Source organism: Anolis carolinensis, unplaced genomic scaffold (genome assembly GCF_035594765.1).
Source record: "Anolis carolinensis isolate JA03-04 unplaced genomic scaffold, rAnoCar3.1.pri scaffold_8, whole genome shotgun sequence".
Lineage (NCBI taxonomy): Eukaryota > Metazoa > Chordata > Lepidosauria > Squamata > Dactyloidae > Anolis > Anolis carolinensis.
The window spans coordinates 13,052,316-13,066,054 of NW_026943819.1; the positions used below are offsets into that span (position 1 = coordinate 13,052,316).

The 13,739-nt window shown below is 39.3% G+C and overlaps 1 long non-coding RNA gene across 1 annotated transcript in view; it reads right to left on the reverse strand.

The window, feature by feature from the left end:
• Nucleotides 1–4,421: 4,421 nt before the first annotated feature.
• Nucleotides 4,422–13,739, reverse strand: part of LOC103281113 (uncharacterized) — a 57,315-nt gene continuing 47,997 nt past the window's right edge. The window contains exon 3 of the long non-coding RNA XR_507578.3: nucleotides 4,422–5,258. This is a non-coding gene — a long non-coding RNA (uncharacterized LOC103281113). The remainder of the gene's footprint in view (nucleotides 5,259–13,739) is intronic.

Genomic DNA, 13,739 nt, shown 5'->3' on the forward strand with positions numbered 1-13,739 from the left:
CTGAATTTAATTCACGGGAGAAGCATCACCCTATCCTGCTCACAGTACCTGCTTCTTTTTACTGAGAATAATAAGAATGTTATATTTATTTTAATTGCTGGGTACTTTGCATTAGAATAAAAAAAGCAAGTCTCCAAAGACTGCCCACCAGTTATGCTATCACTTTTTTTTGCTAGCTGCTCTGGATGAAAAGCCATGTCTGCATACCAATAAACTGTTCACCAAAAAGTAATAATTTAACATGTGTCACAGATACTTGAAGAGCAACTCCTATACGCTTGTGTATAAGCCTTTGGGCTCAAATTATAGATTTTGATATGACTCTTTTGCAAAGATACAGAATGGGGGATGCCTAGCTTGATAGTACGTGTGAAAAAGATTTTGGAGTCCTCATGGACAACAAGTTAAGCATTAGCCATCAATGTGATGTGATGGCTAAAAAGCCAATGGGATTTTGGTCTGCTTAAATAGGAGCCTAGTATCTAGATCCAGGGAAGCTATGCTACTCCTCTATTCTGCCTTGGTCAGAACACACTTGGAATACTGTGTCCAATTCTGGGCACTGCAATTGAAGGGAGAGTGACTAAAATGATCAAGGGTCTGGAGAACAAGCCCCTATGAGGAGCGGCTTAAAGAGCTGGGCATGTTTAGCCTGCAGAAGAGAAGGCTGAGAGGAGACATAATAGCCTTAATAAATATGTGAGGGGAAGTCATAGGGAGGAGGGAGAAAACGTGTTTCCTGCTGCTCTGGAGACTAGGACACGGAACAATGGCTTTAAACTACAGGAAAGGAGATTCCACCTGAACATTAGGAAAGACTTCCTTACTGTGAGAGTTGTTCAGCAGTCTAACTCTCTGCCACAGAGTGGGGTGGAGACTCCTTCTTTGGAGGCTTTTAAACAGATGGCCATCTGTCGAGGGTGCTTTGAATGCAATTTTCCTTCTTCTTGTCAGGGGATTGGACTGGATGGCCTATGATGTCCCTTCGAACTCTATGATTCTATGATTTTATGACTCATGGATAAGTCAAAGGTTATTTCACAGAGAGGGGAAAGTGTTGCCATTGCCTCTACCAGGCATTTAAACAAGGATAGAAGTGGCACCATGGTAGAAAGAGTAGAAGGGGTTGGTGCTTCTTTTAGGTTTTCCTGGGATAGACTTATCTCTCATTTTTTGCTACTCTATTCAGAGATGGTTCTTTTTTTTTTTAAAATGGGAGTTAAAATACAGAGTTGGAGCCCCGATGGTATAGCGGGTTAAACTGCTGAGCTGCTGAACTTGCTGACCAAAAGATTGGCAGTTTGAATCCAGGAAGCAGCTGTTAGCCCCAGCTTCTGCCAACCTAGCAGTTCAAAAACATGTGAATGTGAATAGATCAATAGGTACCACTCTAGCGGGAAGGTCACGGTGCTCCATGCAGCCATGCCAGTCACATGATCTTAGTGTCTATGGACAACACTAGCTCTTTGGCTTAGAAATGGAGATGAATACCAACCCCCAGAGTCGGACATGACTAGATTTAATGTCAGGGGAAAACCTTTACCTTACTAAGATACAGTACTTGTATTGATCCATTGATAAATTAACCTAGATTTTTTTTTACTTTTTTGACTAACATTTCTAGACTTATTCATCATTACTATATAGAGTAGGTTCCCCCATCTTACCCTTTAAATATTGCTTTCTCATATCAAAATTAATAGTTACCTTGCCCTAAATTCATCTTTCTCCAATTTTATATTCAATAACTTTCTTTTTCCCTTTATCTTCTAAAGTTAATGGGAAGTTGGGTCCACACTCTATGAGGTGAAAACCTGCTGCAGTGTTGGCTGTAATATCATGTCTCTCTTCACCCCATGAATCCAGATCAAGATAGGCTCACGGAAGAGCTTTCTGGGAGGCTTCGTCTCTCAGTTCCATCACATTCCCAGCTGGGAAGCAAGCAGAGGCCTGGCTGCCAATATCCAGTGCTGCTTGATGAATTTTAAGTGATTGATCTCTGCAGAGTGCTTTCCTCCTGGCCTTCTTCTGCCTGGCTGTGCAGACACCAATAGATTAAGCTATTATAGATTAATTCAGCATCAGATGGCCTTGAACAATTAGTCACAAGCTAAGAAGTGACCAGGTGCCTTTTGATAAAACAGAGAAGTCATTAAGGCAAAGGAAACTTGACAACCCAGGCTTGTAAATCATACGGCGACAGTTCAACATTTTGACAGGAAAGGAAATGACAATTAACATAAAATGCCACCAATTACTGCCAGCAGGGATATTTACCACACCATGGATGCCTAAAGAGACAGGTGGGCTTCAAATGCTGAAATGGGTCATCAAACATGCTGAGAAATGCAGAGATCACAAAGTCGGGGCAATATATTTGCACCATCGTCATCATCATAGTCATAGACAACACCGGCTCTATGGCTTAGAAATGGAGATGAGCACCAACCGCCAGAGTCAGACGCGACTAGGCTTTACCTATTTCTGGTTCTATTTCTATTTGAAAAATCTCATTCTTATATTGGTCCACTTGATGAGCAAGGTGTACTCCAATCCCACGTTTTACATCCCAAATGGAGCTGCTTGGCTTCATTGCTAACCAAAGCAGGGAAAAAGTTTGCTTTCTGAACAACAATGACCAAAATTTCTTGCCATGATAGCCGTTTCATTCTTGGAATTCAGAGATAGGAAACAGAAAGAGGAGTTTGTGTTTAGTTAATTGTTAACTCTAAAAACCCACTAATTCAACTGAATTTATGTTAGAAAAGAGGAGGGGGTGAACTATTAAATTTTGCTATTTAAATTTAAATAGCACTAAAAGCCTTTTATGAGTGAAGATGAAAATGCAACCCACAATTTTAATCCTGTCACTCTCCAGCTCCATTTTGACTTTAGGAATTAAAAAGCTGCCTGAATGTTTAAAAACTTCATTTTTTACATTACATTAAAAAATCCCTTCTTGCTTTCCATTTTTTCTTCCTTTTTAATCTTATTCTGTATCCTTTTCTTTAGCTTGCTGATTATCAAGTGGACCTTAGCAAAAGTCTCAGAGCTAAGGGTCTCAAGGTTCAATGTCCTATAATAGATGAAAAGCCTATATTCAGTGCCTGGTGAAGATATAGGAGAATTGTCCGGATGCAGAGAGGAGTATTACCCTTAAAGTTGTTCTGAGGGTTTTGAATATTTTAAACATGGAATTAACTAAATGTTCATACTCCAATCATGGGTTAAAATAAATGGTTTGAATTAAACCCATTTTTCCAAAGATGTTCCCAGTCTTCCAAATCAATATTTCTACCTAAGTCTTTGGCCCACGTAATCATAACAGTTTTTATCCAGTTGTCTACTAAATTATATTCTAGAATATATTTATAAAGACTAGAGATTATGCCTTTGTTGCCCTTCTCAAATATGCATTCTAACTCTGATTTTTAGAGACAAATCCTACCCTTGCATCCTTCCTAAATCTATCATGCAGTTGGAAGAAGCTAAACCAGTCTTTTATCCCTGATTCTTCTCTCCCCCTGAGTATCCATTGCCATTTCTCTTTAACATGATATTCCTTGTATATTCCAGATTCAGTGTGTGTAGGTGGTCTCAGGACCACCTTCAATGGACACAGCCATAAGCGTTTTTGTTTGTTTGTTTGTTTGTTTGTTTGTTTTTGCTCTATCCCCTTCTTGTACCTTTTCCACATTGCTAATAGCCTGGCTCTTATTATATGTCCATTAAATTCTTTATTCACTCTGTCCTTTTCATTCCATAGATGGGCATGCCATCCATATCTTAAATTATGGCCCTCTAGTTTAAGCAACTCCTTATTATCCAATTTAATCTAAGAAAAGATACATTTTATTAAAGGGTTGGGAAGGGATTGATTCTCTGTGTGAGATTCACTGCTGCAGATCCAGTCCGCATGTGTGCTAATACATATCAGCGCATATCTGTGCTATATATATATATATATATATATATATATATATATATATATATATATACACACACACACACAATAGAGTCTCACTTATCCAACACTCACTTATCCAACATTCTGGATTATCCAACGCATTTTTGTAGTCAATTTTTTCAATACATCGTGATATTTTGGTGCTAAATTTGTAAATACAGTAATTACTACATAGCATTACTGCGTATTGAACTACTTTTTCTGTCAAATTTGTTGTATAACATGATGTTTTGGTGCTTAATTTGTAAAATCATAACCTAATTTGATGTTTAATAGGCTTTTCCTTAATCCCTCCTTATTATCCAATATATTCACTTATCCAACGTTCTGCTGGCCCGTTTATGTTGGATAAGTGAGACTCTACTGTGTGTGTGTGTGTGTGTGTGTATATATATATATATATATATATATATATATATATATATATGAGAGAACTTTAAGGGAGGATAGTAGTTGTTGGTCTTTCTTCCAGTCTTGCTCTTTGCTAGAGTCATGGAAGTTTGGTGGAGAAGGGAAGAAAAATCATTCATTTTATTTTGGTCCTCTTAGAGAACTAGAAATCATTGGGAAGGGGTGTTGTTTTTGGCAACATAATTTGTTGAGCCAAGTATCTTCCATCCTATATCTGTGGTTTGGGTGGCTGAGGTGTAACATTTTACATTAGTTTCTGTGGAATTTTAATTTTAAAAAATTTCTGTTAGATTTTCTACTTTATTTACATTTATTCCTATCCACCCAGCCTTATATTATCTATAAATTAGATAAAGACCCCCCTCTCTCCATCCCTGACAAGCAAAAGCCAGTCAGTGACAAAGACTAGAGAAAAAACTTTGAACTGCAACATATACCAACTAAAGAGCTAATTAGTAAAAAAAAGTTATTCATTAACTTAGACATTTTCTAGAGTAAAGGTGCAACTTGATTAAATTTATTTTTAGCTGAAATGATTGACTTCAGATGAAACTCAGCATTCATTTAATTCTAAAATTGTTATTAATTAATGACACATTCACTCTGGTGGCAAAATTGTAGGTCAAATTAAGCAAAGTGAAATAACAAAAACCAACATTTTTCTTTTAATGTTAACATTGACTCAATAATGGGTAAATAATGGAAAGAGAAGTGTTTGCACCAAAACAAAACACTGCTAATATTTAACTGGTTGGAAAAATAGAACAGTTCTGTTTCTGCTTGGAAAAACGGAATGATGATGATGATGATGATAAAAATGAAGATGATGGAAATTGGTGAAAATCAATTTTAGAAATGTCCCGTGAATCTGGATGGAATTCTAGATGGGAAGGAGAGAAGGAAGCACACAATGAGAGAAGTGAGAGAAACCAGGACACTTCAAGCAAGAGTTTGCATGCCCACCTGAGAATCTGCAGGTAAAATCAAAACAAAAAGATCTGGAATTGGGTACTTTACCACAGATTTAATATGAAATACCGTAAATCATCAGGAGACTAAAGATTAGGAATGAAGAAAAACAGGAGGGAAGGAGAACAAGGGTTACAGGAGTCACAATGAGCACCAGAATTTATTTCCATTAGTTTTACTCAAGGAAGCTCTGTGGCTGGATTGCAGGGTCAATCTACTCTACAGTGATTAAATTGGTTAATATATTGGGTGATGCTACTAAGCAGCATATTTGTAAGTAGTTTCTGCCTGGCATTGATCAGAAGCACATAGTGTGTGTGTGTGTGTGTGTATGACCTTCCCCTCAGAACAATAAAGACTCAATTTATCATTCCCTGGGTTCCTTTCTACAGATCCATCAGGAAATTCTTCAAATCACCAGCTAGCAAATGGGCAGTAAATCTGCTGAGGAGAAAGGAGTCTCATTCCCACTGGCTGACAGTTTCTCTCACTAAATATTTCATGGGTCTTCAATTCACAGCTTTCCTGATTTTTCCATGAAAATAATAATATTTTATTTAAGGGAGTAGGAGAGAGAATAATAAAAAAAAACCCAGTGCTCGCAGTCATCTGCATTGTGTTTCCAAGGGCTGCTTTGCTAGCTCCGAGCAAGTTCTGTCAACATCTCCCAGTTTAATTCAGCAATATCATCAATGTCAATGGGAATCCAGTGCCTGCCAGCTATTGGTCATCTGGACCTGACATAAACTCAATAAATACTCCATAACCCTTGACAGCCGCCAGCCGATTAGCTTCAAATGAATGATTGCACAACCAACACCTGCTGAACCAAATCAGCCTGCTGACGGATGGGCCGGCTCAGAGCTTTGACCACAAGTGAGATCAGTGGAAGAATGATTTTCTGCTTGGAGAAAAAGAATTAGGAATGGTGGCTACAGCCATTGCAAACCCTTTGCATGTTTTCATTCCTCTCCACCCATCCCATCCCAATCTTTTGTGGAAACAATTGTGTAGCATACATACAGGTTTCAAGGTAGCAAGGAATAGTGAGATAGATAACAACAGTGTAGTGTTGATTAAGCTAAACTAATAACGGCTGAAATCCACAGTCACAGTTATGAATGCGTAATGTAGAGTTATGTGTTCCTAACTGAGTCATAGTCATAATCCTTACATATTCAGTGCATAGGGCTTGTAAAAGACCCCCAGCTCTGATTTACCAGGAGTTATAGGAGTCTGTTCTCTGAATGGTTGGGATGTGGCGCACTGATATTTCGATTCCTTTCCCCTGAGGAAACCCTAGTGTGACTGTTAAGAGTAAGATTCTTGTAATTCTTTCTCACTGTGGAATCCACTCACAGGAAATGAATTGTACCCTTCTCGCCTATGCATCTGTTCAATAAAATGAACAGAAGACACAGATTAGCCTATATTTTTCATCAATGCACCAATATAATATCATCCTGGGCCAGGATTCCCGGCACATAGTGGGCAGGCACTGGGCATGTCAACATGGTAGTTGTGAACTGTGTGAGTAATGTCATTACATGGTGAAGCCACTGCTGCTGCTCAATCACATAGTCATTTCCGAATCTTCGTGACCTCATGGACCAGTCCACGCCAGAGTTCCCTGTCAGCTGTCGCTGCCCCCAGTTCCTTCAGGTTCTTGCCAGTCAGTTCAAGGATACCGTCCATCCATCTTGCCCTTGGTCGGCCTCTCTTCCTTTTTCCTTCCATTTCCCCCAGCATCACGATCTTTTCCAAGCTTTCCTGTCTTCTCATGATGTGGCCAAAATACTTCATATTTGCCTCTAATATCCTTCCCTCCAGTGAGCAGCCACTGGGCATGATTTCCTGGAGGATGGACTGGTTGGATCTTCTTGTGGTCCAAGACACTCTCAGGATTTTCCTCCAGCACCAAAGTTCAAAAGCATCTATCTTAACTGTTTAACTGCAGCCCGGCTTTTGCACTTTCTTCTTTCACCTTGGTGATAAGGCTCCTCAGCTCTTCCTCACTTTTGGCCATCAGAGTGGTATCATCTGCATCAATTTTAACTCCAGCCTTGGAATTGTCAAGCCCCGCACGTCGCATGATGTGTTCTGCATACAAGTTGAACAGGGAGGGTGAAAGTATTCAGCTCTGCCGCACTCCTTTCCCAATCTTGAACCAGTCTGTTGTTCCGTGGTCTGTTCTTACTGTGGCTACTTGGTCTTTATACAGATTTCTCAGGAGACAGACAAGGTGATTTGGTATCCCCATACCACCAAGAACTTGCCACAGTTTATTATAAAGTCGAAGGCTTTAGAATAAGCCAATAAAGCAGAAGTAGATGTTAAGCCACTAGGTGGAACAAAACCCAAACTATGCACATACAGTATTACATTAAAATTCTGTAGAATTCAGTTTGTTGCCCTGTTTCAAGTTACTCCAAAGTAAGTATATAGAAGATGGAATCGGACACACTTGGATTAGGATTCACATGTACAGCGAGGGAAAATATATTCTTCTCCATTACCTCAACTTCACACCTACATTTTTTTCCTTCGACAAAAGTGTTTAAAAAAGAAGAGAAAAATGGCACTGGTTGAAACTATTTTTAACCTGTTCATGACAGCTGCCATATTGCTCAAGGCTCTTGACAAATTCAAATCAAGGAATGCAATACATTGGTTCAAGTGACAGCAGACCTTCCTGGAATGTCTGACAATGCAAGGTACGGTTACCCAACAGAGGTGGAAAATGTATTGGGGATGCTACTGCATCGTCCTTCAAATTCACTAGGAACACACCAGACTCTTGCGTATCTCCAGATTCTCCTGCTGTGATATGCCAAAAGCAACATGTTATAGGAGCCATTATTTTTGCCCTAGAAAAAGGTGTGCACTTCTCACGCACCTTATTGACAAGCAAAAATGGAGCTCCCAGAAGCCCCTTCAAAGTTCTTATCTGCCTCTAAATATAATGCACAGAAAATAGACCTATTGCTCTAAAGAAAAAGAAATCTCGCATGGAATGTTACAATTGGAAGAAAGGGCAAGGACTAACCAGTTCAACATCCTACTCCCTTAAAAGAAAGTAATTGCTAGGGGATTTGAACCAAGGAGACCATTCAAGAAGGGGGTCAAGGATCATAAACATGGACAGAGTAAGACATTGCCATTTCTAGGTCATGTTTTGGTTAGTAAACGCTAGGGTATGCTATGTACATTTGCAGCATTGGCCTTATATTGGGAAGGTATAATTCAGTCAGAACTGGCTTTAATTTTAGAAGCAGTCTGAAGCCCAGACTTTACCAGATCTATTCAAAGCTAAGTGATCTGGTTTACAAATGTGGATGTCCATCCTCATAATCAAACCTGCCTGTCTACACAGAAAAAGACAAACAAAGCAAATGCCTGTTTCTCTCTCTTTCCCCATGTCTTTTGCATTTTGACCTAAATGACATTTCTAGTTTTGCAATGCTGTCTAGATTATGGGTTTGCCAATGTTGTTGGGAGTAATTAGATTTGCTGGCAAAGCAGAGATATCTGCTGGTTTGCAGAAATATCTATGTGCCCACTGCCAGCTCAAATCAGGTGCAAACCAGACCTCCAAACACTGTGTCTTTCCCTATAAACTTTGGCTCTGTTTGACTTAAGTCACATTAAACAAAGAGTCATGCAATCTAATATGGTACCTCACTGGTATTTAAATTGCCATGGCACTCTAAAATATATACAGAGTCTTTGCCTTCAGCTGTGAAATACAGAGCTTGTTTAGCTGATCGGGTAGCATATTTGACTTCGGAAGTAGTCTGTTAGCTGTTTTGTTTGTAAGTGAAGATTTCCATAGCTCCATGTTTTTGCAGAAAAGTTTTGATCTTGCTTAATAGGCACTTTTTGAAACACAGTCGAAACAGCATGATTTTTCATGGTTGAAACATTGGAATTTTGCTGGCTTGAGCGCCATCTGGAGACATCATGGTGAGATGCAGTTTAAGTCAAACAGCAACGTTTGAAAAATTGATACAAAAGCGATTGGCTCTACTAATACTGGGTGGGTGGGTATATTTTTAACAGTGAGAATCTGCAACTCTCCAGATGTGTGATTTTGGCATCCATGTGAGGGATATCTCACAGCTTTAATGATCTCTATCCTGACCCAGTTGGACCACAGTTGGTCACAATCAACCATTTAAATACAAACGCAAATTGAAAGCGACACAGCCCTGTCTCCAAAGTAAATTTGGTATAAAAGACATTTCTTGCATGTCCACGTATTCATGATTTTAGATTGCTTTCAGTCACAAGACCACAGCTGCTATGCTTTTCTTTTCTTTCCAATATTTACCAGGTATTTAACCTCTGGCAATGAGTGGTGTGCCTCACCAAACTACAAATCCCAGGACTCATAACCCTGTTGGTTAAAGTGATGTCAAACTGCACTAATTCTACAGTGTAGATGCTCTTTCATACTCTGAACCTTAGTTTTAGATAGTAGGTGCAGTCCAAAGACACACACGACAAGAAATGTACTTTGGACCTTTTCAGACATTTATGTCCATTATTTCATGGAAGCAGCAGAAGGTGGCAACTTGCATGTGTGAGTGAACGATTGCAGAGCTTGCCAGTTGCCAAGTATGCTTTAAAGCTTAGACCTGCACCACACATAATCCTGGGTGACATCATGACATGATGCTTTTTGGCACTGTGCTTAGTGAAGTTATCAAGTGGTAATTTTTCCAAACCTGTTGACACTTTGAAATGACAGCAGAAGAAGACTGAGGGAAAGAGAGGAAATCAGAGGTGGCTTATTGTGACGAGTAAAAATCTACAAAGCTGGGATTCCTTCTTTTGATACACAATGCATGTATAACAGCTCAATGATACAAATAGCTGTATTTTCTCCAGGCTTTTGCAGGGGAGGGGGAGGAAGAGCCGAAGAGAACTAGAAAAGCTGCTATATGACAGGTAAGTATCCAAACACCTCTACCAGAACACCTTAGCTCCAGAAGTCACTATCTGAAAAACCATGTACTGTAGGAATGGGATTCTTGAAGCAATGGCACCTGATGTTATCGCTGACATTTCCTTCTTTCTGTTCATGCTGTTGAGTCTGTGGCCATTCCATTTTAATGCTGTCACTTTTGAATCTGCCGAAATGGAAGATGAGCTCATTACTCTGAACAAAACCAAAGAGCACTTATTCTATATATTCATGTATAAATGTAGACATTTTAGTCAAGAAGTCAACTAAAAATCCTAAGGCTGACCTATCTACAGCCCAAAGTGAACACTATACTTTTGCTTTTATCAAACAGAAACCATCTAATTTTCTGAGGGCCCATCCAGACAGGGCCCAAAATACGCAGGCTCACGTGCTTTTACAGGAGGACTCCAAATGATGCCTCCGGTAAAAGCGAATTAATTTGGGACAATGCACGAAAACCCTGTTTTCTCCCAAATTAATTAGGTACTGGATTAGATCTGGGTCTTCCTGAAAGGCAAAAAAAAAAAAAAATCACATCTCTAGTGATTGTGTATGCATTCATGTCTTTCCTTATAGGCAAAAGCAAACTGTTGCAGCTTCTTTTGTCTCTTGACTATGTTCTGATATTACTTGGTCATCTGTGAAATGTTGAAGTATATGAAACAGTTATCCTGGTTGCTCAAAAAATGACTTCGTACTCATTGTTAGCAAAACAGAATTGTATCCTATTTTGAGACTGCTTGTTAATATTCCAGTTTCTGATGTTACTGGCCAAATTGTGAATGAGACTTCCATTCATTTGAGCTAAACATGCTCTTATCTGTTTTGCCGAGCCTCTCACAAATTAACCAATTAGTCACTAATTTAATTTGCTTGACCTAAATTATGGCAGAGAGCTTCTTTGCTCATGGAGCACCATGGTAGATACTGACGCAAACTTGAACAACGCTCTCTGTTGATTTGTGTCCTGAGGTCACTCCAAAACAAAACAAAATGCAAACAGGAACATTGACAAAATGACACGTACAGTTGTCACATTAATTTCCACTTTTAAAAATAAGTTTTATATGTGTATTTATACCCCCAGAATTAAGTCAAGTCATAGCTGCCCAGATTTCAGATCAACACTACCTGGGAATTGAATCAACAAGAGCTCTTCCAAAGTAAATCTGCCATGATACTTTTCTAAGGGTACTGTCAGGAAGCCCAATGCAGCCATGTGAAAAAGCTGCCCAGGTCATAAATACATGAAGAGAGGCCATGCTGGAGAGAAGGGGGACTATGGGAAGAAGCTGGGGGATATTACAAGGATAAGAGCTTCTGGCAGTATTTTGGGAATTGAAAGTGTAGACTATGAGAACTCAAACCATAAGTGGGTTGGGGGATTCATTTCTAGGTATATACCAGGGGCAGTAGAGAGGATAGTTAAAATGGACTTTCTTGAAAGCTGGCAAGAAAAAAACAACAACTTTGTTTCCAGTGATCTTCATTGTGAGCATGTCTTAATTAAAAAAGCTTCCAGGATCTGACAAGTACAGAGGGATTGGGAAGTGAAATCGTGATAGCTAGAACTTGGCCCTGTTCTTTTGGCAATGGTAATCCAACATTTTAAGAATGAAAGAAACCATAAAACATATTCCACTCCAAATTGGGGAATACCACACAATCTTGCATCAATGAGAACCGTCATTGTGTGGTAGTTTGACCATTGGACTCAAATTGCTCCTACACAGAAAAATAATTTGGAGCAGAATGTGGATTATAAAGATCCAGTTCACTCTGGAGTGTCTATATAGACAGCACATGAATCAGCTGGAAAGTGCAAGAGAGTCCACACAGATCTACCAGATCCCTTAATCCACATTGTGCTCCAGATTATTTGACTCAAACAAAATCAAGGATTATTTCTTCTTCTTTTTTTTAAACCCTCTTTGGAGAGATAAATAGCTTTCCAGCAGAACTTGTCTGACAACTGAACAAGGTTAAGCAGTAAAACTGAGCATTCCCATAAGAAAGCTGGGTTTTTCTTTCCAGTGTGCAGCTGCATTTTACTCCAACTGCTTATTTATTCCTGTTTTGTTTACATGAGCTCTCTGCATTTGGTATTTGCTTCTTTCTGTGCATTGTTTATACACATGAGTAACTCAATGGATTTCATTTCTTGATTAAGGATTTCTGGTGGGATTTTGAAATCATGCTGATTCTGGCTGGATTCGCTTTGGAGATTAAAGAGGGCTTTTTTTGGACCCCACGCCCCCCAGACCGTGAGCAGGCTTCAAGTCAGATTTTGGTGCTTATGTAGATAGGGCTCAGACTTTAGAGCAGTGGTTCTCATCCTGGGGTCCCCAGATGTTTTTGGCCCTTTATATGGTGGGCAGGCATTATTAATTGATTTCTCAATACATAAAACGGGGTACTCGTTGAATTTGGACAGTGCCTTTGAACAAGTCAGCACAACATAAACATTTTGTGAACAAACTTAACAAGAAAACCTCATTATACAATTGCTTTAGAGTGCCCATAAGCAAAACAACAACAACAAAAATGAAAACATAGAACAACAGCACAATCTATGTGGGCTGCTGTTGGACACTGTTTAGAAACTGCAGTGGGTCCCATATATTAATTGGGTGGGTACCAGTCCCAGTCTATGGGTCTCAGTATATTAATTGGTTGGGTACAGCGAACACATGTCTACCATATTGCAACAACTTCACTTGATCACTTGTGCATTTCCAGGCACAATACAAAACGCTGGACATGACCTCTGAAGTCTACGTCTACGTCCAGATTATGTGAGAGACTATGTCTACTTCTATGAGGTCCATCTGATTTTTAAGATTGATCTAAGGGAAAGACTTTCTTTCTGTTCCATCACCATTATAGCTGTGCTTGGTGAGGATGAGGAAGAGAACCTTCTCCGATTAGATCTTCACTAACATATAATACAGTTTCAGGATGCAGATTAATGGCACTGAGCTGGATCATAATGCCAGTGTAGACTCAGGGCCCTTTTCTGAGTATGTTACTAGTCACAGTCATTACACCTGCCTTTCAAGAAACAAATCAAAACATAAATAGGAATAAAATTCAGAGGTATTGTCATATTATGGAGCATTTAGAGAATACTACAATACTACCTGGGCTGATTTTTGAAAAGCTTTTCTCCCACAGTCTAATTGCAAGTGCTGTTTTCCTTCACATTGTAAAATGGCTTAGTGATTTGGAAATGATTTAAAGTAGAAATAAATATGCAAAGCCAAAATGGGTTTCTCTCAAAGTCAAAATTTCCCGAGGTACCTTTTATACAGTGAGGTAGTTCCAATATTTTGGTAGCTCAATTGCCTTCAAAATGTGAAGTCCTGTTTAGCTACCCCAGCTAACAGCCCTCTATCCTCCATGGATGTCTCCAGTCTAAAGCCC